Source organism: Acomys russatus, chromosome 5 (genome assembly GCF_903995435.1).
Source record: "Acomys russatus chromosome 5, mAcoRus1.1, whole genome shotgun sequence".
Lineage (NCBI taxonomy): Eukaryota > Metazoa > Chordata > Mammalia > Rodentia > Muridae > Acomys > Acomys russatus.
In genome coordinates, this window is record NC_067141.1 from 72,875,321 (window position 1) to 72,898,296 (window position 22,976).

Genomic DNA, 22,976 nt, shown 5'->3' on the forward strand with positions numbered 1-22,976 from the left:
TGCCCCCCAAAGCCTGCAGTAGTGCCAAAGTCCCCATTTTGCAGAGAGGGAAACTGAGGATGGGGTTAAAGACTACGTTCCAGATTGGCTAGAGACCCTGCCCTGGTCTTAAAGGACTCCTTTCTCATAGCTATCTCCAAAGGCCACATGGATTAGGTCTCTCCTCCATGGTAGGATCCTTGTGAGGTTTCCTCTGGGAGCCAAGGAATGTCAGGCCTCACAGATGCTGGTGGGTGTCCTATGTGGGAGCTGGTTTCTTCCTCCAGCTTGGTGCCAAGTTCAGATTATTAGCCAGTCGTGACCACTTGGGGCTTTGTACCAGAGATCAAAGAGCAAACAGATAGTTGTCTGGGGCACCCTGCCAGGGAAGGAGGGGGCAGCTAGTGGAGGGGGGGACTCCTTCACTCAGCACCTCGCAGGCTGGGGATTTAGGGATGATAACCCTTCCACAAGCCTGATAATGATTTCCTGCTGCTGTCTCGGGTGTGGCTGAGATGTGAGAGGGAAGTCCAGGCCTGGGCAGAGGTCAAGGACAGAGAAAAGAGGATCAAAAGACTGGGGTGCTGTTTGCTTGTCCCATGGCCTGGCACAAGCCAGGTGGACACAGCAGGAGCACAGAGCTGTGTTCTGCTATGGCACTAGGCCCTGCTGTCATTCTGGAATCCCTGGTTGGGGTAGGACAATGCAACAGGGTCAGTCAGAGTCTCAGTTCTTTCACAGCTTGGACACAACTCATGTTGTTGGCACAGACCAGGAATACATGCCTTATCTTTTTGGGAACTGCAACTTGATTTCTTGTCTGCATTGGACTCTGCCTTTCTCTTTGTGCAGGCGAGGTGGAAAAGGAAGGCAAACACCGTAGTGGTAGAGCCTTGAAACTGCTTCTGTGTTCCAGGCTCAGGTGGAGAGAGCGGTGTCGGTGTGAATTGGAGTGAAATTAATCCCAAGCTCTCCTCACCCCTGCATTTATCTTGAATTCTACTTCTTTGAAACTTTCAGTTGAATCTTATCTAGTTGGTCCTGTTTAGTTTGGACTAATGTCAATATTGGGCTTTATTTCCCTGGGGCAAGGCCTTCATTTCATGTGCCACCTTGGTTAAAGATGCTGCCCCCCGGGATGAGATCTGTGGCTAAGCCCAGACTCAGTAGAAAACAGTGCCACAATTGATTGGCAATGCCTGCCTTTGGGAGATAAAAGTGAGGGTGTACATGTTATCTTTTATTCAGGGAGAATGAGTTAAATTTCCTCATTCCTGTCTATCCAGTTTGTGGTCAGTAAGTGTTTAAAGTAAAACATCTCTTTTCTTTCCTAGAGGTCCAGTGTCTATCACGTGGCCTTATTCCCTCCATAGTGGGCTAGCCTCCACTCCACTTTGGAAATGAAGTTTCTATATCATAGACCCAACCCTGCAACCCAGCTATGCATGTAGCCCTTCAAAATCTGGACCCCACTTTTCCCCCTCCTTTGTTTCTTTCTTTTGTTTCTTTCTTTTTTGGTTTTTGAGACAGGGTTTCTCCGTGTAGCCCTGGCTGTCCTGGACTCACTTTGTAGACCAGGCTGGCCTCAAACTCACATCAATCTGTCTGCCTCTGCCCACTGAATGCTGGGATTAAAGGCGTGCACCACCACACCTAGCTCTCTTCTCTCCTTTCATCAGCACATATCCCTCAAGGTACCAAGAGCAAACCTTTTTCTCACCATGTCCTGAATTCAGTGCCGCTTCTTACAGCTTTGCCTCTGCAGGTGTTGTTTCTGATGTCTGAAACATCTCTCCCATCTTCCTCTCATTTAACACATCACTTCCTTGGTGAGGTCTCTGTGTCTGTCTCCAGATCATTTGTACCTGTAGCATCTGTTTCCTTGGGACATTCTGTATTTCTCCATCATTGCCTGTGGCACGGCAGACAGAGAACTAAAGACACACTGAGCCATTTTCCATTATATCATCAGCCAGTGGAAGACAGGGGTGGTTGGTTGTGTGACACTGTAGCCTAGCAGGCAGGGTGGTTGTGTGACACGGTAGCCTAGCAGGCAGGGGTGGTTGTGTGACACTGTAGCTTAGCAGGGTTCCTGGCCCTCAGAAGGGGGGCACTCAGGGTTTTCTCTGAATGCCTGTGAAGATGAATGAGCCTCCAGAACCATTATAAAGTGACTTTGAAAAACTTTGTTTTAGAGTATCATATTAGAGCTCGGACTGACCTGGAACTTTGCTTCCAATTTGTCAATCCTCCTGCCTCTGCTTCCCAGGTGGCAAGATTTCAGGTGTGTGTCACCATACCACAGCCTTAAGTGACTGGAAGTTTGGTTCTCATTTGTTCCAGCCTGCTGCAGACTTGGCTCAGCACACAGTTGTAATGAGAGTGGAGGAGGCGGGGTGGGGGGGGTGGAGTGGGGTGGGGTGGGGGAGGAGTGACTGACTGTGCCTCAGGAATCTCAAAGAAGCTGGGGCAAAACAATGCTTTCTTTCTTTCTTTCTTTCTTGCTTCCTTCCTTCCTTCCTTCCTTTCTTTCTTATTTTTCTTTCTTTCTTTTGTTTTAATTTATTACAATGTATTCAAATTACATGCCTATTGTTATCCCCTCATTTGTATCTTCCCATTCCTCCCTCCTTCCTCCCTCTTCCCCTCCCCTAGACCTGTGACAGAAGGGGACCTCCTCTCCCACCATACAACCACAGAATATCAGGTCTCATCTGCATAGCTGCTTCCCCTTCTTCTGTGTGCTGCCCGGCCTCCCCACCAAGGGGAGGTGATCAAATCAGGGGCACCAGAGTTCATGCTACAATCTGGAAACAACCTACATGTCCCTCAACTAAAGAATGGATAAAGAAACTGTGGTACATTTGTACAGTGGAATACTACTCAGTTATTCAAAACCAGGAAGTCTTGTGACTTGCAGGCAAATGAATAAAACTAGAAAAGACCATCCTGAGTGAGGCAACCCAGATTCGAAAGACAAGCATGGCATATATACTCACTTATAAGTGGATATTAGCCCAACATAGATGTCCTCTGAGAGACTCCACCCAGTAGGGGATCAAGACAGATGCTGAGACTCACTGCTGGACTCCGGGTGAGAGTGGTATGGAAAAATAGGGGGGATGGAAGGAACTAGACATTTCAGGAGCCCCACAAAGAGACCATCAAGGCAGGCGGAACTGAGCCTGCACAACCTGTTGCACCAACCAAGGGCAATGTATGCAGTAAACCTAGACCTCTGTGAAACAATGCTGCTTTCTGAGCTGAGCTGGCCTGGGGTAGGGACAGTGAAACCAAGGCAGGAGCTGTTCTGGAGGGCAATGGAGCAGAGGTTAGAGAGAATCCATTGCTGGTGGAGAGCACAGATGGCTTCACAGGAGAACAGTTGGGCCTTGAAGGAAGGGTGGGAAGTTGTTCCAGCTATGGGCCACACCTAAACTTCAGGGAAGAGGTCCTTACTTATTCCTCAGCCAGCTCCTCAGTTTCTGTGGATGATGGTGACAACATGAGGGGTTCGCCAGGCTTTTCGTGTTCTTTTGCCCCAGTGGCCACTGACTTGTGTGATATTGGATATCGTTCAGCATGACTGAGACTTAGAAGTGTCCTCAGAGAGTTGGCTCTAGCTCTGTCTTATCCTTTTATCCATTAGCTGAAAGCACAGGGAGGCAGGCAGGCAGGGAGGGAGGGAGGGAGGGAGGGAGGAGGGAAGGATACAGGCTCTGGTAATACACTTTTCTGTGGCTGTGATAAAATATTTGAGAACAACTGGGTGATTTATAGAGAACAGAAGCTTATTTGGCTCAGGATTCTGGAAGTTGGGAAGTTCAACAAGCTAGGCATTGTGGTGCACACCTGTTACCCCAGCACTCAGGGAGGCCGAGGCAGGCAGATTTTTGGGAGTTCGAGGTCAGCCTGCTCTACAAAGTGAAGCCAGAACAGCCAAGGCTACACAGAGAAGCCCTGTCTCAAAACCAACCAACCAACCAACCAACCAAACAAACAACAAATAGCATAACAGAGGCATCTTTTAGCCTCTGAGAGCCTTCCTTTAAAACAATATATTTACTATTTTTTGAGAATTTCATAACTGCATACAATGCATTTTGACCATATTCATTCTTACTCCTCCCTTAACTACTCCCAGAGCCACGCCCCACTCCTAACTCTCCTTAACTTTGTGTCTTTCCCCTTAACTTTGTGTGCAATCAGTGTGGGGCCCCCTATTGGAGCATGGTCAAGCTATCAGGGGCCACACCCTTAAAGGAAAGGAGTCTCCTTGGAGCCCATGTGGCAGGAGAGATGAGTTCACGTTTGTACAATAATTACCTATAAAGCTACCAGTGCAGAGCATATGGACTTGTTTGTTGGGGACGAGCCCATGTAACCCTGTCATTCCTCCAAAGGGCTCAACTCTCCACACTACATTGGGGTTGAAGTTCCTATATATGAACTTTTGGGGGACACACTTAATTATGGTGGAGTGTACCCCTTCCTTGTGAAGCCACCAAATATAGCCCAGTATTTGTCTCGTAACTAAGTAGGTCAAACAGGGAGCGTGTACACAGGGTGGGAAGGGGGATCTTGAGCCCCCCAGAACTAGCATGCATGGGGAGGAGAAGGAGCTCAGGCTACCCCAGGTATCCCCAGGACCTTTTTCTCCTCAAACACAGAGATAGATTAGATATTTCACAGGTATGAAGACACACAACCCACCCCCTCCCCGGAGGAAGGGAGGCTTTCCCACAGCCACCCCCTCCCCGGAGGAAGGGAGGCTTTCCCACAGCCACCCCCTCCCCGGAGGAAGGGAGGCTTTCCCACAGCCACCCCCTCCCCGGAGGAAGGGAGGCTTTCCCACAGCCACCCCCTCCCCGGAGGAAGGGAGGCTTTCCCACAGCCACCCCCTCCCCGGAGGAAGGGAGGCTTTCCCACAGCTACCCCCTCCCCGGAGGAAGGGAGGCTTTCCCACAGCCCCTCCTGTATGGAGTCCGGGTTGCTTTCTCCTACAACCCACCCTATTCTGCTCTGGACTGGACCCACTGACATGCGTATGCCCTCTGTATGCTCAGGGTTCACTAGAGAGGTGAGGCTAACGAAGTCAATGGATGCACATTTTGGATATATTCTCAATAGACATGCTAGCTTAGTTTTAGGGTAACAACTGCTGTGATGAAACATCATGACCAAAAGCAACGGAGGGAGAAAAGGGTTTATTTCCCTCACAGTTCCATATAACAGGTCACCATCAAAAGCAGTGAGGTCAGGAACTCAAGCAGGGCAGGAACCTGGAGGCAGCAGCCGATGCAGAATCCATGGAGGGTGCTGCTCACTGGCTTGCTCTCCATGGCTTGCTCAGCCTGCTTTCCGATAGCTTCTAGGACCACCAGCCCAGGGATGACACCACCACAATGGGCTGGGTCCTCCCCCATTAATCACTAATTAAGAAAATTCCCTACAGGCTTGCCTACAGCCTTACCTTTTTAAAAAAAATATTTATTTTATGTATATGAGTACACTGTCTTCATGCACACCAGAAGTGGGCATCAGATCCCAGTATAGATGGTTGTGAGCCACCATGTGGTTGCTGGGATTCGAACTCAGGACCTCTGAAAGAGCAGCCTGTGCTCTTAACCACTGAGTCATCTCTCTAGCCCCCCAGCCCTACCTTATGGAGCCATTTTCTCACTAGAGGCTCCCTCTTCTCTGTTGACTCTAGCTTGCGTCGACAGAAAACCAGCCAGGACACATGTCCTCATAAAATTGTGCAAAAGAAGTTTCTGCTTGATAGAAAGTTTTGCCAGAGCCCAGTGCCCTTAGTTATGCTGCCAAACTGCGCCACCCATGGAAATATAATGGAAGCCACACACTTCATTTAAACATTTCTAGTAGCATTTAAAACCATAAAAAGAAACAAGTGAACTACATATATCTTATTTTATCCAAGCCCTCCAAAATTCTCTCATTTCAATATATAATAACATATTATTTTAGTTAAATTTTCTTGTCACTGTGATAAAATATACGACAAAAGCCACTCAAGGGTTTCTGTTAGCTTTGCAGTTTCAGAGGTGTTGGTCCCTAACGGGAAGGCATGTGAGAGCAGAGCAGTTTCCATCACGACGGTGAGGAAGACTAAAGGAATGCCAACACTAGGTTCTACAACACTAGCTATGACACTGAGGACAGAGAGGGTTTGGGATGTAGCTGAGTGATACATTTGCTCAGCATGTGCAAGGTCAGAGGTCAGACTCTAGCCCAACAAAACAAGCAAGAAAACAGAAACAAAGTAGAGCTGCAGACCTCAGATCTCCTTAGGGGCTATTTTATTCATCATGTTTGGGTCGGGGCATTTGGTTTATTTGAATCCAGAGGCATCTGTTGAGGGCTGATGCATTGTTTTATAATAAGCACAAGATGCAACATTGGCACTCTGTTTTACAGATTAAGAAAGTAAGGTCTAGGGAGACCAGGTACAACGGTGCTTGAGTCAGGGGCCAAGACCATGCGCAGGCTACCTGGTGTGACATCGTTATATTTGGATAGTTTCTGTTGTGTGCAAATCTGGGGTTTATTAGGTGTTCTAGAAGGGACGGTGTCTGGAGAAAAGAGGCCCAGCCTTGCTCCCTTCCTTTCCTAGCAGTTGGTGTCCTCTGCCACTCACAAGGCCATTAGCGAAGGAAGCCATCATGTCCTCATGTCTGAGGATAGGTACGCAGCAGCCCTCAGTTCCTGGGAGGGTCAACAGGTGGTTCCCAGGAGAAAGCAAGCTCTCAGCTCAGGCAAGATGGGTCAGGGCCTCTGTCTGGGTGCTGCTGGCCCTAAAGGAGCCTCACTTAGGACCCTTCAGGGTTCCTTTCTTGTAGTCCTTGTCTGATTATCTCTCCTTTTCCATGCCTTTTCCAGCAGATCCCAGAGTTCATTCGTCCATTCAATCATCGAAAATACACTGAGCACCAACTGTTTGCTAGGCATTTGTTCCACCGAGGTGAGCAGAGCAAATACAGACCCTGCATCTATGAGCCCCTTTCTTGTTCAAGATGGTGAGCGGTCTTGGCGGCTAAGCAAACATCCACACAAATGCGCTTGCGATTTCAGCCATAAACACTGCCCGCCTGGTGAGAGCTGCATCAGATGGAAGTCCAGCTGATCTGACACAGGTAAGCGATCTAAATTGGTAAATGGTGTCGCTAAGGCTTCCCAGGTGTTTCTGAGAGTGGGCAGGATGAAGAACCAGCCCGGAAGATGCAGCCTGGAGCTGGGATAGAGGTTGTGGGTTCTTCACCTGGATGCCCTTGCACTTTCCTGTTTCTGGAATTACGTTGGGACATTTTGATACAGGACCACCAAAATGACAAGAACTGCTTTTATTTCCAGGCAGCACACCCAGCAAGTTGGTTATCTTTGATCCTTTTCCACTTAAATAGACCCCAGACTCAGACTGGGATCTGGCATAGGAGGAGGCTGAGGACTGTAGGACACTGTTCTCATGTACTAATTTAGTAAGCAGCGATAGAAATTGAAAACACAAGGTCAGATGTTAGAATTTTTAATGGCTGAGTAGGTAATATATTCACGCGATTTAAACAGAAATGCTTAGAGGCGTGGGAGGTAGCCCAGTCAGGTGAGTGCCCGTTTTGGAACCACAAAAACTGGAACTCCACCCCTTAGAGCCCAAGTAAAAGGTGGGGGAGGTAGAGACAGGCAGATCCCTGGAGTTTGCTGGCCCCCCAACCTCACACACCCAGAGAGAGACTTCTGTCTCTAAAAGAAAAAAAAAACCAAGCTAGACTGGCACCTGGGCTGGAATGACATCTAAGTTTGGCTTCTGGCTTTCACATGTGTGTACATGTGTGTACACATATGTACACATGTACCTTGGCACACACTCCCCTTTCCTTAGAATAAAGCAACCCTCAGAAAGAGTTAGAATGAAAATTAGAGTGAAAAAATATTCCTCCCATCCAATTTCCCTTCTATGTCTCCACTGCCTCACAGGGTCAAAAGGAAGACATTTTTTATTTGTTCATTTAGTTTCTTTAAAAAATGCAGATAAATTAAGAGACCCCCCCCTCTTTGTCCCCAGTGCTTTGGTACACAAAGGATATTATAAGCACCAGCATGCACTTTCCTTTAAACACTGTGTATCTTGGAGCCCTTTTTGTGTGCGTGTGTGTAAGAGCTTCCCCATTCTTCAGTGCAGCAATTTGTCTGGTGGGTGAGCCACAAGCCCATAATTTACTCACCACCCTAGTTGGCGAATGCTTGTTGGTTTCCCATCCCTTGCTATAATAAGCCACACTGCAGCAAATAACCTTGTAAACAGTGTCTGTAAGTCTACCCGTAGGGAGGTGCTCAGAATGGGATTGTGAGGTGAAGTTCTATGTGTGCATTGTTATTTGGAGAGATGTCACTAGCCTGCGTTTTGTGGGGTTGCCCTGCAGCTGAAGAGAGACTGTTTTTCCACAGCCTCTCCAAAGAGGGCTGTTCAGTTTCGGTTCTTGGCCCATTTGCTAGCTACATAGCATGGTTTATTTCAGTGTCAGTTTCATTTGCATTTTTCTTATTAGGAACACAGCTAAGCATCTTTTCATATCTTCAATAGTCATTTTCAAATTTCTATCCATTCATTCGTGTCATTTTCCTCCTTTCCCTACTGTAAAAGTTTGCTCCTCTTAGAGAAGTCAGCCCTTGGTCTGGGAAGCGGGGTGGGTTTATTCCCCCTGGGTTGTTTTTGGTCATTTTTTCCATGCAGAATTTTACATTTTTTTGCATGTGTGTGTATGTGTGCATGTGTGAGAGTGTGAGTGGCCCTTGAATGTCATTTCCCAGGGATGGATTTCTTATTGCTTCTTATGAGCCAGAAGCTTGCCAAGTAAGACATGCGGCTGACTGGCCTGTGGCCCCAGGGATCTGCCTGTCCCCACTTCTTCAGCACTGGGATAGAAGTGTACCCCCACCTTTAGCTTTAGCACTTTAATGACTAAGCCAAGAAATTTTATCAGTCAAAACGATCCATGTTTTATTCTTTATGACTTCTGTAGTTTGAGGCTCAGAGATGGCGCTCAAGGCCGTGTGGGAAGTCCACTGTTTCCTTCCAGTTGTTTTATAGTCCCTAACACTTGAGTTTTAAGTCTCTGGTCCCTTTGGAGTTTATCTTGGTTACATGTATCCTATGTTGTCCGTTTCTCTGGATGGTCACCCAGACAGACCCTACACTCACTGGTCCTGCCACATTTCCCTCCACTGATCTGAGAGGCCATCTTCCTCACACTCTCAGTCCCGCGCACAGCTGGGCCTGCTTCCCACATCTCTGTTTCATTGGGATGTTATCCTAGGCATTTTAGTGGTGCGCTGGCTCAGCTACAGGAACTCTAGCTCAGCACTTTTCTATAGTTCTTCAGAATGGCTTCCCGTATCTTTATTTTTCTCTATGAACTTTAGAATCAGTTTTTCTACTCCTGTGCTATCTCCCCATGTCCAAAATTTTATTGGTCTTTTTAAAGCCAGACATTGGTAAAAGCAGATTCTAAGGTGGAATTGCCCACATTCCAATCCCAACTGCTATTTTCCCCTGAGTGGTCAAATTTTTATTTTTATTTTAAAAAATGTTTGATCTGTCCAAACCATGTTTCACCATGTTCAGAGGAATGTTCTCATATAGAACTTAGTTTAGCGATGAGGACAGAGGCTGTGAGGTTCAGCTGCAGCCTCCTGAGCTGAGCGGCCTTGGAGGTTCTTCAGACTTTATCCCTGGGATGGCACCTCTCAGGTCACCTGATGTGCATTGTCTCCACATGGCAAATCCAGGTATGGCTGCCATGACTCCCTCCCCCCACTCTGCCCCTGATGCCAGGGCCAGGCCTTTCCTAGTAGCCCTTCAGGAAGCTTGTATTTTACTTGTCAGAATCACATGTCAAGACCCACAGGGCCACCATGCCTGGCTTATAGCAAACAGACTTACCTTTTGGTGGCTTCATTTCTACCATCTGCAGAATGGGAAGCTAGACTCCTTAGTTCTGTCACTCCCTGGGAGGAGGTAGTGACGGCCTTTGTCCTCCTCTCTCAGGCACCTCTGTGGTGGGGTAGTGAGTAACAACCCCAGGGACTTGAGGTCACCCCAAACATGGAAGCTCCCTGGCTCTTGCCCCAGACACCGACAGGTGGGTTCCCTCTCTCCTGCAATGCTTCTCTGAGCACACACAGTGCTAGCTTCAGGTTCCAGGTAGAAAGCCTTCAGCAAGCATTTCTGTTTTGTGTTCTTGTCCTTGATTCCTGAGGTCTGCCTTACACTCAGTGATGCTGTTCTTTCTCTCTGGCCCATGCTAGATGCACCTCTCCACTGATTTGTAAGCACTTCCCTGGTAGATGCGCGCAGGGATCGCATTGTCCCTGGTGGATGTGTGCAGATATTGTCTTGTTGGGCCTGAGGGGAGAGCTCATTGATGGCCTCCCCCCTGCTTCAGACACCTGGCACTGGTGCAGTGTTCCCTGTCCTGTACCTGCTCAGAGGCGGATGCCTGACCTATGTCCAATTCTAAACTGAGTTGTTCAGACTCAGCTCAGTGGCAGGTAGACTCAGAGAGCTGAGTCCCAATCCCACCTCCTGGAGCCCTGTCTCCATTGGTTATCCGGGGAGTGATGGTACCTGTTAAGGGGGCCACTGTGCCAGGTGTGGCTCCGACACCCTCTCATTTCCTGACCAAGCATCTGAGAAGAGGCTCCTTAACTGGAGTGCAGAGGAGGACTCAGGACTCAAAGAGATGGTTGAAATGAAGTTTCTGGTTTACTTAAAAACTCAGTTATGTCATGTGATGTTTTCCTGGAAACTGCACATGATGTTTTTCTGGAAGCTGTCTTGTGAGAGGTCACTTGATATTTTGCTGAAAACAGACATGTGAGAGGATGTGTGATGTTTAAAAAGAATATAAATAGAACCCCACAGACAGTGAGAGGACGCTTTTACATTGCTACACCATGTAACAGTTTTGCTGGTCTTGGCTGCTATTCACCTCATGGAGAGAAACTTGCCAGAGAACTTCTTGTGGCGCTCCAGTTAATTCTGGCCACTTCTGCTGACTCATAACAATTCAGCAGAGCCTTGCTGTTTCTGCTGGAGTGTGCCATGGCTACTTATTCCTGTTGCTGTTTGGCATTTGCTATTGGACTGGATGGCTGGTAACAATGCATAGTGGAATTGGCCCAAGGAGCTACATCTGAACAGCTCCACAAACCATTTTTCCTAGTAACCTTCTCTGTCTCCTGCCTCTGGTCAGTGGGTTGGAAGAGAAATAGAAAGTTGTAAGAACCTTAAATAAAGTAGGTTGTGAAAAATTTAAGCCTCCAGATGGTAGCAAAGCCCGCCAGAGGAAACCCCCATTTCCTGTTGCAGGGGTATTCCTACAGCTGAGGAGAAGGGGCTGGAATTTACAACTGTTTCACTCACCTGAGTCTGGGCTCCTGGAATTCTGCAGAGCTCTCGTCTCTGAACGGCACTCATTGGTGGGGTTCTACCTCCGTAGCCTGCTTAGCTCCTGCTGACAGTGGTGTTGGGGTACGGGGATAGTGCAGTCTGCTTCCTCCTCTGACACCTGTCTGCTTCCGCCTCCAGTACCTGTCTGCTTCCTCCTCCAATAAGTGGTCTGCTTCCTCCTCCAGTACCTGTATGCTTCCTTTTCCCAAGATCCTTCTCTCCCAAAACCCTTGAACTTTGACCACACCTACCTGATTCTGCTCTGTCCAGGTCTAAGGCCTTTTAATCAGCCAATCAGGAATAAGTTCTTAGGCAAGGCTGAACAGCAATACTTGGGGTACGTAGCAGTTTGCTTGTAAACAGTGAGAATCTCAGGGGGCAAGCAATTAATGAATACAAAGCACCAGACCATACTCCAACATAAGATGCAGGATTAGCAAGCCACGAGGAGCAAGCCACTAAGCATGCTCCTCTATGGCCTCTGGCTTGGCTCCTGCTTCCTGGTTCTTGCTCTGTTTGACGTCCTACCCTGACTTCTCTAGTGTTACCTGGAAGTATAAGCAAAATGAAGCCTTTTCCTCTGCTTTTGATCATGGTGTTTTTCACAGCAACAGAAACCTAACTAAGGCCCAGACCAAAGAAACGATTCCACACAAGTCCAGCTGGGTGAAGCGATGACTATTATGGTTACTTACAGGAGTATGGACAACTTATGGGTATGTGGTTACTTACAGGAGTATGAGCAACTTATGGGTATGTGGTTACTTACAGGAGTATGGGCAACTTATGGGTATGTAGTTACTTACAGGAGTATGGGCAACTTAATGGGTATGTGGTTAGTTACAGGAGTATGGGCAACTTAATGGGTATGTGGTTACTTACAGGAGTATGAGCAACTTATGGGTATGTGGTTACTTACAGAAGTATGAGCAACTTATGGGTATGTGGTTACTTACAGGAGTATGAGCAACTTATGGGTATGTGGTTACTTACAGGAGTATGGGCAACTTATGGGTATGTGGTTACTTACAGGAGTATGGGCAACTTATGGGTATGTGGTTAGTTACAGATATATGGTCAACTTATGGGTATGTGGTTACTTACAGGAGGATGGGCAACTTATGCATATGTGGTTACTTACAGGAATATGGGCAACTTATGGGTATGTGGTTACTTACAGGAGGATGAGCAACTTACGGGTAGCTACACCACTAAAGAGTCTTCCTCCCTTGTAACACCATTGGCTGCATATGCGTTCTCATGGAGGGGTACCTTGTGAGTCTTACAAGCTCCTAGTTCTTCCACAGGACAGTGTAAACATGAGGCTCTCATACAGGTAAACATAGGCGCTTTGGCATCGAGATAGCGGTGGCCGTGTCTCACCTAGTCATAGTCATGGGGTGTCTTAAAGCCACCACACACTCAAGCTCTGAAGCTGTTCCTGCATAGAGGGAGCCAAGCCATGCACAAGAGACAAGGGACAGCTTAGCTGGCTACTTGTCCCTAGAGGCAAATCAGGAAGAGGTGAGGTGATATGCAAAATATGTCACAGCCGGTGCCTGGAAACTTGGCACACCGAGGCCTCTGCTGTCCTACCTGTGGGCCCTTTATTTGCTGGATGGTGGGCAGTCCAGAGAGTTCTGGGATAGGAGCTGAGTCAGACCTATATAGAATGAGCAATGAGAGCTATGCCAATGGATATACAGTGCATTCAACATATGACCAAGGCATGTGGCTGTCTGAGTGTCCTGGCCGCCATGGTGGCCTGGTGAAGCTGGAGGAGGTAACAGGTCCATGTTTTGATGGGGAGTAGGGGTGGGGCAGGCTGTGTGGACACTGTGGCTTTCTTGGCTGGCACATGTTCTCATTCTTTGTTTCATCTGTCTCCCAAAGGGAGAATGGAAGAATTGAAGGAATCAGAGCATAAATATCCGATGTGTCTCAACTCAATTAAGTTTGGAATTTGCCAGCACTGTCCATAAATGCCTCTTGAACGGTGGGTGCCAGGACTCTGCAAGGGGCCGTGTCCAGGGAGCTCCACCACTTACCTGTCCTGGGTTCTGAAGGGCTTGAAGGGCTTGGGGCAGCATCTCATGAATCTGCCTTTCTGCAGTTTATCAGTAGCCTTGTTGGCAGGTGTTCAGTCAGGCACTGCTGTCTACTTCACTGTATGTCCACTTGGTTGATGCCCCATGTCAAAGCTGTTCTGCCTCTGCTCCCCTCTCTCTCCATCCTTCTTTCCTCTAGGAAGGACACTAATTGTTTTTAGGTGAGTTTAGCATTTAAACGAGTAGATTGTGTGTAAAGTAGATTATAGTGTATTGATGTAGGTGGTTTTGTCCTGTTGGTTAAAGGTCTTCTCAATAGGAAAAGGCTAGCCTTCCTCGAAAAGGAGGCACTGAAGAGAGATTTCTGTTGGAAGATGGCCTTCAGACCTGAACTGCGACACTTCTCCCCGAGTCTTCAGGATCTGCCTTACACGGAAGGTTTTGGCTTCTCAGCCTCTGTCATCAGGGGCTACTCTTTTCACTGGTGGAGAGACACACAAGATTGTCTCAAAGCAACTGTAGTCAACAGACATTTACTTATTACCTAATTTACTTACTCTTTTGCATTTGTTTGTGCTCTTGTGAGTGCGCACGTGTGTGAAAGCACCTGCATGTGTGTGTATTCACATGTGGAGGCTGGAGGCCATCTTTGGCTGTCATTCCTTAGGAGCCATTTACAGTCAAGATCTCTTTATCAGGTTTGCACTTGACAGCTTGGTAAGGCTGGCTAGCCAGCCCAGCGAGCTCCAGTGATCTACCTGTCTCCACACCCACAGCAGTGGGATTACAAGCATACACTCTCATGCTTGTGTGTGTGTGCACACATGTGCACATATGTGTGTATCCTGAGGCTTGAACTCAAGCTCTCATGCTTCTGTGGCAGACAATTTTCTGCCTGAAGTGTCTCCCTCAGCCCTTAGTATGCATTTCTTGTCTACACTGTTGTGTCAGGTGGTGGGTCTGTCTGTTATTAAGATTTAGAATCTGAATAGAGACATGGCTAGGTAACAAGTCCAATTCACCATTGTGCTCCGGGGAATGGGAGAGCCAGACTTAATTCCCCGGCCACTGGAAGACAGAGTGAGCTCCCCATTTTGCATGCTGAGTGTGTACATGGGCCTGGGTTGGATTTTGGAGTAGGACGCTTTAGATCATCATGTGCTCCTGCCATCACCATTTCAAAGTGTGGCCAGCAGGGTCTGGCAATGTGCTAGTGTCGGCACTTTTCTGTTTGTCCTGGATCCACTGAATACTGTGCAGAGACACTGGATGGAGGCATCATTATTCAGTGGCTGTTCTGAGAGTATATGAGTGGACAACAGTGATGGAGCAGACACTCATGTCTTAGGGACATGCATTATCAAGTTGTGACTCTTTTAGAGTTTGGAGAGCTATTCAAACTCCATAGATCAGAGTGTCCAGGCTTCCGCATGGAGACCTGTCAACCCCTACACCATGTGTCTTAATGGTAGAATAATGAAAATAAGTAAGGTACATTGTACTTGCTCATGTGACAGACACTATGGTAAGTTCCCGGTGAGCATCATCCAAAGGCACTGCCACAGCCTCTTGGAAGCTTGAATTTCTTGGAGGAAATTCAACTTTTGAGGGATTGAAGAGTTCACCCAAGATCACGCTGCTGGCCTCCAGCAGTCAGAGTTCTACTCCGCTCTACCTGCCTGTGAGGTATGGGAATGTGGGTGCTGGGGATGCTCTCGTACCTACCCTACCTGCCTGTGGGATGATGGGAATGTGGGTGCTGGGATGCTCTCGTATCTACTGCCTGTGGGATGGGACTGTGGGTGCTGGGGCTGTTCATACTTACCCTACCTGCCTGTGGGATGGGAATGTGGGTGCTGGGGGATGCTTTCATGCCTACCTTCCTGTGGGATGGGACTATGGGTGCTGAGGATGCTCTCATACCTACCTGCTGTGGGTGCTGGGGATGCTCTCGTATCTACCTGCCTGTGAGATGATGGGAATGTGGGTGCTGGGATGCTCTCGTACCTACCCTACCTGCTGTGGGATGATGGGACTGTGGGTGCTGGGAATGCTCTTGTACTTACTGCCAGTGGGATGGGATTGTGGGTGCTGGGGATGCTCTCGTATCTTTATTGTTCAATCTCAGAGGGATCAGACTCTCTTGTTCTGAGAAGATAGTGGGCTCACTGAGCTGTCTGGATATTGCATAGAACCCAGGGTTCTTCTCTGATATAGAGATGGCAGAGCAGACCTCTGCGGGGTAACCAGACATAACCACACATACCCCTTTATAAAGCAAGATGGAAGGAGACATGTGGCTCCAAAACACTAAGAAACTTTACCATTCGAATGTCCATTCTCACCAGGTGCTCCAACCTCCCCTCTTTCCCTTCAAGTAGAAAGAATGAGTGACCTGGTGGACTTGACAACCAAATGTGACAGGAGTGAGGCACAGACATCCTTCCCTGGAACATGATTCTGGTGTTAATCTTGGCTTTCAGTCGGCCTTGTTCTCTTAGGAAGCAGGATGTGCTCAGCCAGCTCTAGTTCACATCCTCTGCTGAGTGTGCATAGAAAAATGACATGGTCTGAGTGCTGTCATGGCTCTGCCTCACTTGGCTTTGGCGCCTACCTGCGTGGAAGGAGCTCAAATCACTCCTCACCTAGCAGTGGGGTTGTTGAGACTCAAAGATGTCAGGCCACACACATCCAAATAGCTATGAACTATTTCACTAGCATTCATTGAGCCCTGGTCAGCTTTAGGTGCCATGTTAGGGATCTGGATACACAGAGGTAGTGAGCTACCAAGATCGATAGATAGGGGCATGCTCACGGGGAACAAGGTCACTTGCTGCCCCTCTTACTGAATCTGCCATTCCTGAGCTCTGCTGGGGACTCTGGTGTGTGTACAAAGGAGCTCTGGCTCTACTGCACCATTCCTGTCTCCTACGAGTCTATGGTTTCCTTGGAGAGATAAGGATTCAGGGAGAAACAGTAGTAGTCCATGCCATTGGGTCAAATTAGTCCTGTGGTAGAAGAAATCCAGAAGAGGCCAGCTGGCTTGAGGTGCAGCTGGTCTTTAGAATGTCACAAAGGAGATGGGATTTAGGCGTTTTTATTTTAACACAGAAAGTGTTGTCTATGATGGTGGAGAGGACATGGAACAGAATTTTAAGAAGGAGGACCATCTGGAGATGACAGCCCAAACACACAGCTGAGGGGAGGACAGATGGCATAAATCTTGGTTCTAGAAAACTGAGCAATCTGCTGAGCTTTGCGGGGGGAGCTCCCAAGACCTCTGAGGTTATATCTTGTAAGGACAGACAAGAAAACTAGAGAGATGGGTGTTTCTGGAAGGTCTTGTCCCTTAGGCTGCTGGGTTTTGTGGTAGAATCACTTGTCTCAAGGCCTTGAGGAAGGACATCCCAGGATCTGAGGCAGTCTAAGAGGACTGCACTTTCAGGCCATTGCTCATCTCTCAGACCTTAGGTACCAACTCATCACCTGCTACTGCCCACTGCACCCAGCAAGCACCCAGTACCTTCTGCTACCCGCTGGACACTGACTTCTTCCTGCTGCGTGCTTTTGCAATGGATGGTTCCTTTACCTAGAATCATTTTTTTTCTGTCTTGCCCCACAGGCCCCTTCTCATCATTTGGTTTCTCATTTCAGAACGGCCTTCTCTGACCTTTCCATCTGTAGCAGGTCCTTTCGTTCTCTTTCACTCCCTGTTACCTCATGCTGTTGTCAATCACTCTGCAGACACTCACTGTCTTCTGTAGTTCTCTGACATGGACTCAGTGTAACTGTTGTTTTTACATATAAATGAGTGTGTGGTATTACATGGATGTACATGCATTCTCACCTGTATGACCACATTCACATGTGTGGAAGCCAGAAGTTGATGTACATGCCTTCCTTGAATGTCATCTACCTTGTACACTGAGGCATGTTCTCCCACTCAAGAATGTAGCACTTGTCCATTAAGCTAGTCAAGTGGCCTTCCTGCTCGGGCAATCCCTGGCTCAGCTTCCCAGGGCCCACCTGGCATTTATGTGGGTGCTTCTATCTGCTCCTCATGTTTGTCCAGCTATCCCCCCAAGTCCTGCACTTAGCTGTATCATGTTGTCCTCACAGAATTTACAGGAACAGGAGGTCCTGAGCCCATGGTCCTGCGACTTGCTGTGGTCTCAGAAACATGACCGGAAGGGATATATGAGCTGTTAGAGCCAGTGCGTGGTTTAGCACTTCTTCCTCCCTCCATGAGGGTCGCAGTCCTGCCTGTGGAGGTGAAGATGCTCTGGTTTGGACGTAAGTGAGTAAACCCCTCATCCTGACCCATCTCAGATACATAGCAGGACCAGGAAGTACATTTTGATTGTGTTAAAGTGTGGAGATTTTGGACTCATTTGTTAATATAACACAGCTTGGTCTGTCCTGACTGCCTAAGAATCCCAAATTCTCATATTTGTAGAGGGGTTCATCAGCAAAGGAAGGGTCAAGGGCTCAGGCACCAGTAGACTGACTGGGAGTAAAGGGAGAGTCAAACTCCTGTTGAACATATGCTTTATTAGGTACTAGGAATATTGGAAAAGTTTCATGTTCTCCCTAGAAATCTCTGATAACATTAGAAGGAAGCGAGCATGAACTTGGACCATACCTGGTTATTACAGAGGCTCAAAAAAAAAAAAAAAAAAAAAAAAAAAAAAAAGGTGTTTGTGCTGGAAGAGGTCTGCAGAGCAGCAATCTGAGTGTCTTCTGAGGTTATTCACGGATGTGAAAACAGGACCCTCACCAGTCCTACATCCAAGTCTGTACACACTTCCCTGGATGGCATACAAATACACTGGTGCATGGGACATACTGATGGGAGGACTCATCCGGTGATGTGTGGAGCATGGAGAGGGGACCAGGATAGCCAGCATGCCAGATGGGGACAGCCTCCTAACCCTTTGTCCCATCCTCACCAGCAGAGCAGGAACTAAGGTGCTCAGGACTTGGTTGGACATCTGGTCTGTATTCCTTGCCTCTTCTGGCAGGAATAGCTTCAGCCAGTTTGAGTGGCTGCCGGTAACTAGAGATGTTTATCAACTCTGGAAACTACCCACAGAGAGTGTGTAGGATGTGTTTTCCTTCCACTAGTGGATCCGTTGGAAAAGCCTGAGTAGTGGGCTTGGCCTAGAGTCAGACATGGTCTCACGGGGGACAGCTGATGTGACTAGGAGCTGGGCAGCCATGGGTTTGTGGTTGCCTCGGTAATGATAGAATAGAGCTCCCCTCATGTTGACTTTATGTCTTTTCTGACCCTAAAGCACCCCGGGTCCCTGGTGGGTGCTGAGCCTTCCAGCAGATTGCGCACAGATCTTAGCACCCTGTAGTCCTGCCTCTGTCACAGTGCCTGAACAAGGCTGCCCTGTTATCAGGATATAGATGAGGAAATGACCAGGAAGCTGTGCCAAGAGAGAGATTACAGCTCCCCACAGAGACGGCCGGAGCTGGGCATCTGGGAGAGGAAGATTCCAGTGGCTCATGGCTCTCGGCACCCTTATCAGCTGGCGACATTCATCTCCATGGAGCCAGCACAGTTGCTCAGAAAACTGGAGTTCTGAGCAAAAGGGTGTAATTTGGTTTCTTCCCACTGGAATCACCAGCTTGCCCTCAGATCTGTTCTTGTCTATTTAGTGTTTTCCATTGAAAAAAGTACGGTGTCTTCTCTCTTGGTCGAGATCTGGCTCTCCATTTAGTTAAGAATGGCATCTTATATTAAAGAGTGGTGAATTAATTCCACAAATATATATTGGGTTTGTATAGACAGCCAAGCGCTGGGATAAAATAAAATATAGCATTGCTTTTTTTTTGTTTGCTTGCTTGTGTTTTGCCTCTGGGCTAGTTTATAAAGAATAAGGCAACAGTGTCTTGTGTTCGGTTGCTCTCAGTCCTGGGAGACAGATTTTTGCCTTGGACACTTGAGGCTGGCACAATGTGGCAAACAGGGATGGAGGCAATGGTTTGGGGCCAGAGTTCAGAGCATTAGCTGACCTTCTGACCTGGACTTCTGAGCTGGCCCACCATGATCCTTTAGGGCTGCATCTGTTACTCAGAGTAGGACAGGGGTACAGACAGAGGGAGATGCAGGGAGGACAGTGCTGTGGACCCAGTTCTTAGTCTATGTCCACTGACCCCCAAAAAACAGGAGTCGGTGGGTGGCTGGGGATGTTGAGGGGAGGGGCATCATCATTATGGAGACCCATTTGTTAGCAGGGAGGGAGTTACCCAAGGTGCCAAGCCCTCCAGTGGTAGAGCTGGCAGCTCTTGGCCTCCCTTCTTTTTCGATGGAGACTGGGCACTTGCCCCGTTTTCCCAAGCTGGGCTCTGCTTTTGTTCCCATTTGGAAATGTGACCGCAGAAGGGCCAAGAGTAGCAGAGAGGCTCCTAGGGACAGTGGCCAACTTCCTTCTCATGGAGAAATGGAGCCTGGGTCTATGTTTGGCAAAGTGTAGAAAAACGAATTAAAACAACAAAGCTCTCATCTCCTCTCCTTTTCCCACCCACCTCCGACTTGGACAAATTTATTTTGAAAGGGACAGGAGGCTAATAGAATCACTTAATTTCCCCAATAATAAATTACTCCCAAGCACTCTAATTGAATGTTTCACAACAAGCAGTTTCTTTCTGCTAGGTCTCCTTGGTAGGTTGCACTTGCTCTGACAGCCTCCTGATCCCCTGTCCTCTCCCCTTGTCCCTGCTCCATCCCAGGGAATCCTGTCTGGCAAAATTTTTCTAATTTCTGGGCTTATGGATAGTGACCTTAGTAGGGAGACCCTTGAGAATTATGAGGCAGAAAAGTAAACACTGTGAGAATCAGTGGGGTCAGGGTTCAACTCCTGGCTCTGTCACTCCCCAGCTGAGGGATTAGGGGAGCCACAGATTTCCATTTGCTTCAGCATTTGCAAACCAGGCATCTCAGCACTCAGCTAGCTGGTGCTCATGGAGCTCAGGCCAGAACCTGCGAGATTCCGAGCATCTGATTGGTCTTCAGCAAATAGCAATTGTAAGATAGTATTTACTGCCTAATTAAAAAAAAAAAAAACATATTGTCCTGAACAGTTGGAATACAGGAGAGGGTGGGAGATGGAGTGAGGATGAGACCAAGCAGAGAGCAGGAGAAATGGAGAGACAAGAAGAGGGAGACACATGCAGAACTGGGCTTGAGAGAGCAGGCCTACCTTCAGTGGAGCTCAAATCTTACATGGTCCTGCCTGCCACAGCCAAGGGACCACATAGTTGCCAGTCTTCCCAGCCAGATGTCTGAGGTTTCACAGCCAGCAGATGGGGCCAGCTGGAATCTGGAGACCCATCTCTGTTCCCTTGCAACTTGGAAACTAGGTGCCCGTCTGGATGTTAGCTGGGGAGTTGGAAGCAATGGTGGCACTTTCCCCTGTGATGCGTGAATAATGTACAACTTGCAATGGATCGTGCAGCTGCTGGGCATTTTCAAGGCAAATGACTACCAGAGACTAAGAAAATACATGCTTTTTACAATCAAAGTCTGGCCTGGGTGTGTGTTATAGGCAGGCGTTGGTGATCAGCTGGCTGACCTGTTGGCTTGACAAGGGGACAGGGTGTTTCAATGTCAGCTTTCCAGACAACGAACACCTGGTGTCCCTTCAGCTTTCTCTTATGCCACCCCATAAATCATTTGAGGCATCCAGTTCTACCACTGGGCTCAGCTCGGTTGGGATCTGAGACAGATACACCATGCACTGGTGCTCCCTGTGCACCGGGACAGCAGTGTGTCATGTTTGCACAGAGGAGGGTCGGACCAGAAGGAAGTGCTGTCCTAGGCTGGGGGCTGCAGAGATGACCACTTCTAGTTAGAAAAGTGAGACATACTTCACGGAGGACTGAGCCAATCTATGAGCGATGCAGCTCTCAGAAACTTATTGGGAGGCGAGGGCAGCTGCAAATGTTTGTCCTCTCATGGTCAGCTTGTGTCTTTGTGTCTCAGCCCCTCTGTTTATGAAGAGGATAGCAAGATTGGGGCTCAGTTGGTAGAGGCTTGGGGTCACCCATCAGTGCTGAGAGGATGCAGCCCAAGGGTCTCCCTCAGAGGCAGCACCTGTCATGCAGAGAGGAGCTTTCTGCCATTCTTTCTCATGGGGCAGGTCAGCTCAGACCTTCACTGCTGTCCTGAGACTCTTGTCCACTCTTTTTTTTTTTTTAATAACCATCAAAAAGTGTGATCAATTAACCGACAAGAGAGAAAGCTGGTCAAAAGGCAAGCGATTTTGTTGAGCAAGAGTTAGAAGCGAGGGGCTCCATAGTCGCCTGGCGTCCGCTCTAGGTTGTATCTGTGGTTAGAAATGTACATGATGGGAACAACAGGGATCTCCTGGATTCTTCGTTTGAGGTCTTGGTCAACTGTGGCCACAATGTAACACTTGTGCTGAGTTACTCTCTGTACCAAGCAGTCACCGGCATAGGGTCCTTTATGTGTGCATGGCAACCTGTCAAATCGTGCATCCTTGGTGATCCTTAGTACCACTCGATACTTTTGTCCCAATTTCTCAATCTCAGCCATTCATAATCAGTTGTACAAGGGATACACTTGGCCTGCAAACAGTCCATCATTGACTGCACTAAAGCCCAGTTTGGCGTTAATGGAAAAGTTGATGAAGTTGGTATCAATGAGGGGTAAGGTGGACCCAGTTGTGTATTATCCTGGAAGAACAAGCAGGAAGGATGTTGGGGGACTTCCCTTTCCTTCAGCGCACTGGGATCTTTCTTCTCTTTCTTTTGGGGTTTTAATCTATCCTTTTCTTTAAGTCTCTGATCTCTGAGACTAAGCATTCGCTTCATGGTCGCATATTTCCTGGTTTTCTTTTGCCTCCCCACGTTCACACCACACTCCTGTTTCTTCCGGAATCACTCACCCTCTTGTCCACTCTTGTCAGACCCGGCCACCCGTATAAACTCTCCCGGGGCTATCAGACCTCTAAGCAACAAATATTTGTTGAGAAAACAGAGATTTGTGTTCATTACTTTGATTCACAACATTGTCTCTAGAAAAACCAGGGAAATGCAAACATGTTTTCCGGGAGGGGTGGCAGGTTAAGCCTTTAAGCATACAACAACAGTCTGTTGACTTGGTTGGGTTACCTAACTCGGGCCCAAGGGGCTCCTGGGTAATTTTGGTGGTGTGCAGGAAGGACTAGAAAGGGTGTGTCACACTCATCAGGGAATTGCTAGAGTGTCCCAGGCTTTGGAAGAATAATAGTCAAGTCTACACTCTTTCAACCTTTTTGCAGGGTTTGGAAGAGGAATTGGAAAACCCTGTTCCCTCAAGATACTTGCAAATGCAGGTCTCTCTCCAGAAAACTGGCCTTGGCTTCCAGCCCCAGCTCTCCAGCAATACTACTGAAACATTTAGGGTGTTGAGAGGTTCTTAGTCACCACGTTGTGTTGTAATGCATTGGGATGTATTCCATATATATATTTTG

General features: G+C 48.0%; 1 pseudogene; it reads right to left on the reverse strand.

Annotated features, from left to right (window-relative positions):
* Positions 1-21,778: 21,778 nt before the first annotated feature.
* Positions 21,779-22,372, reverse strand: LOC127190112 (rRNA-processing protein FCF1 homolog; annotated as a pseudogene).
* Between the last annotated feature and the right edge of the window lie 604 nt (positions 22,373-22,976).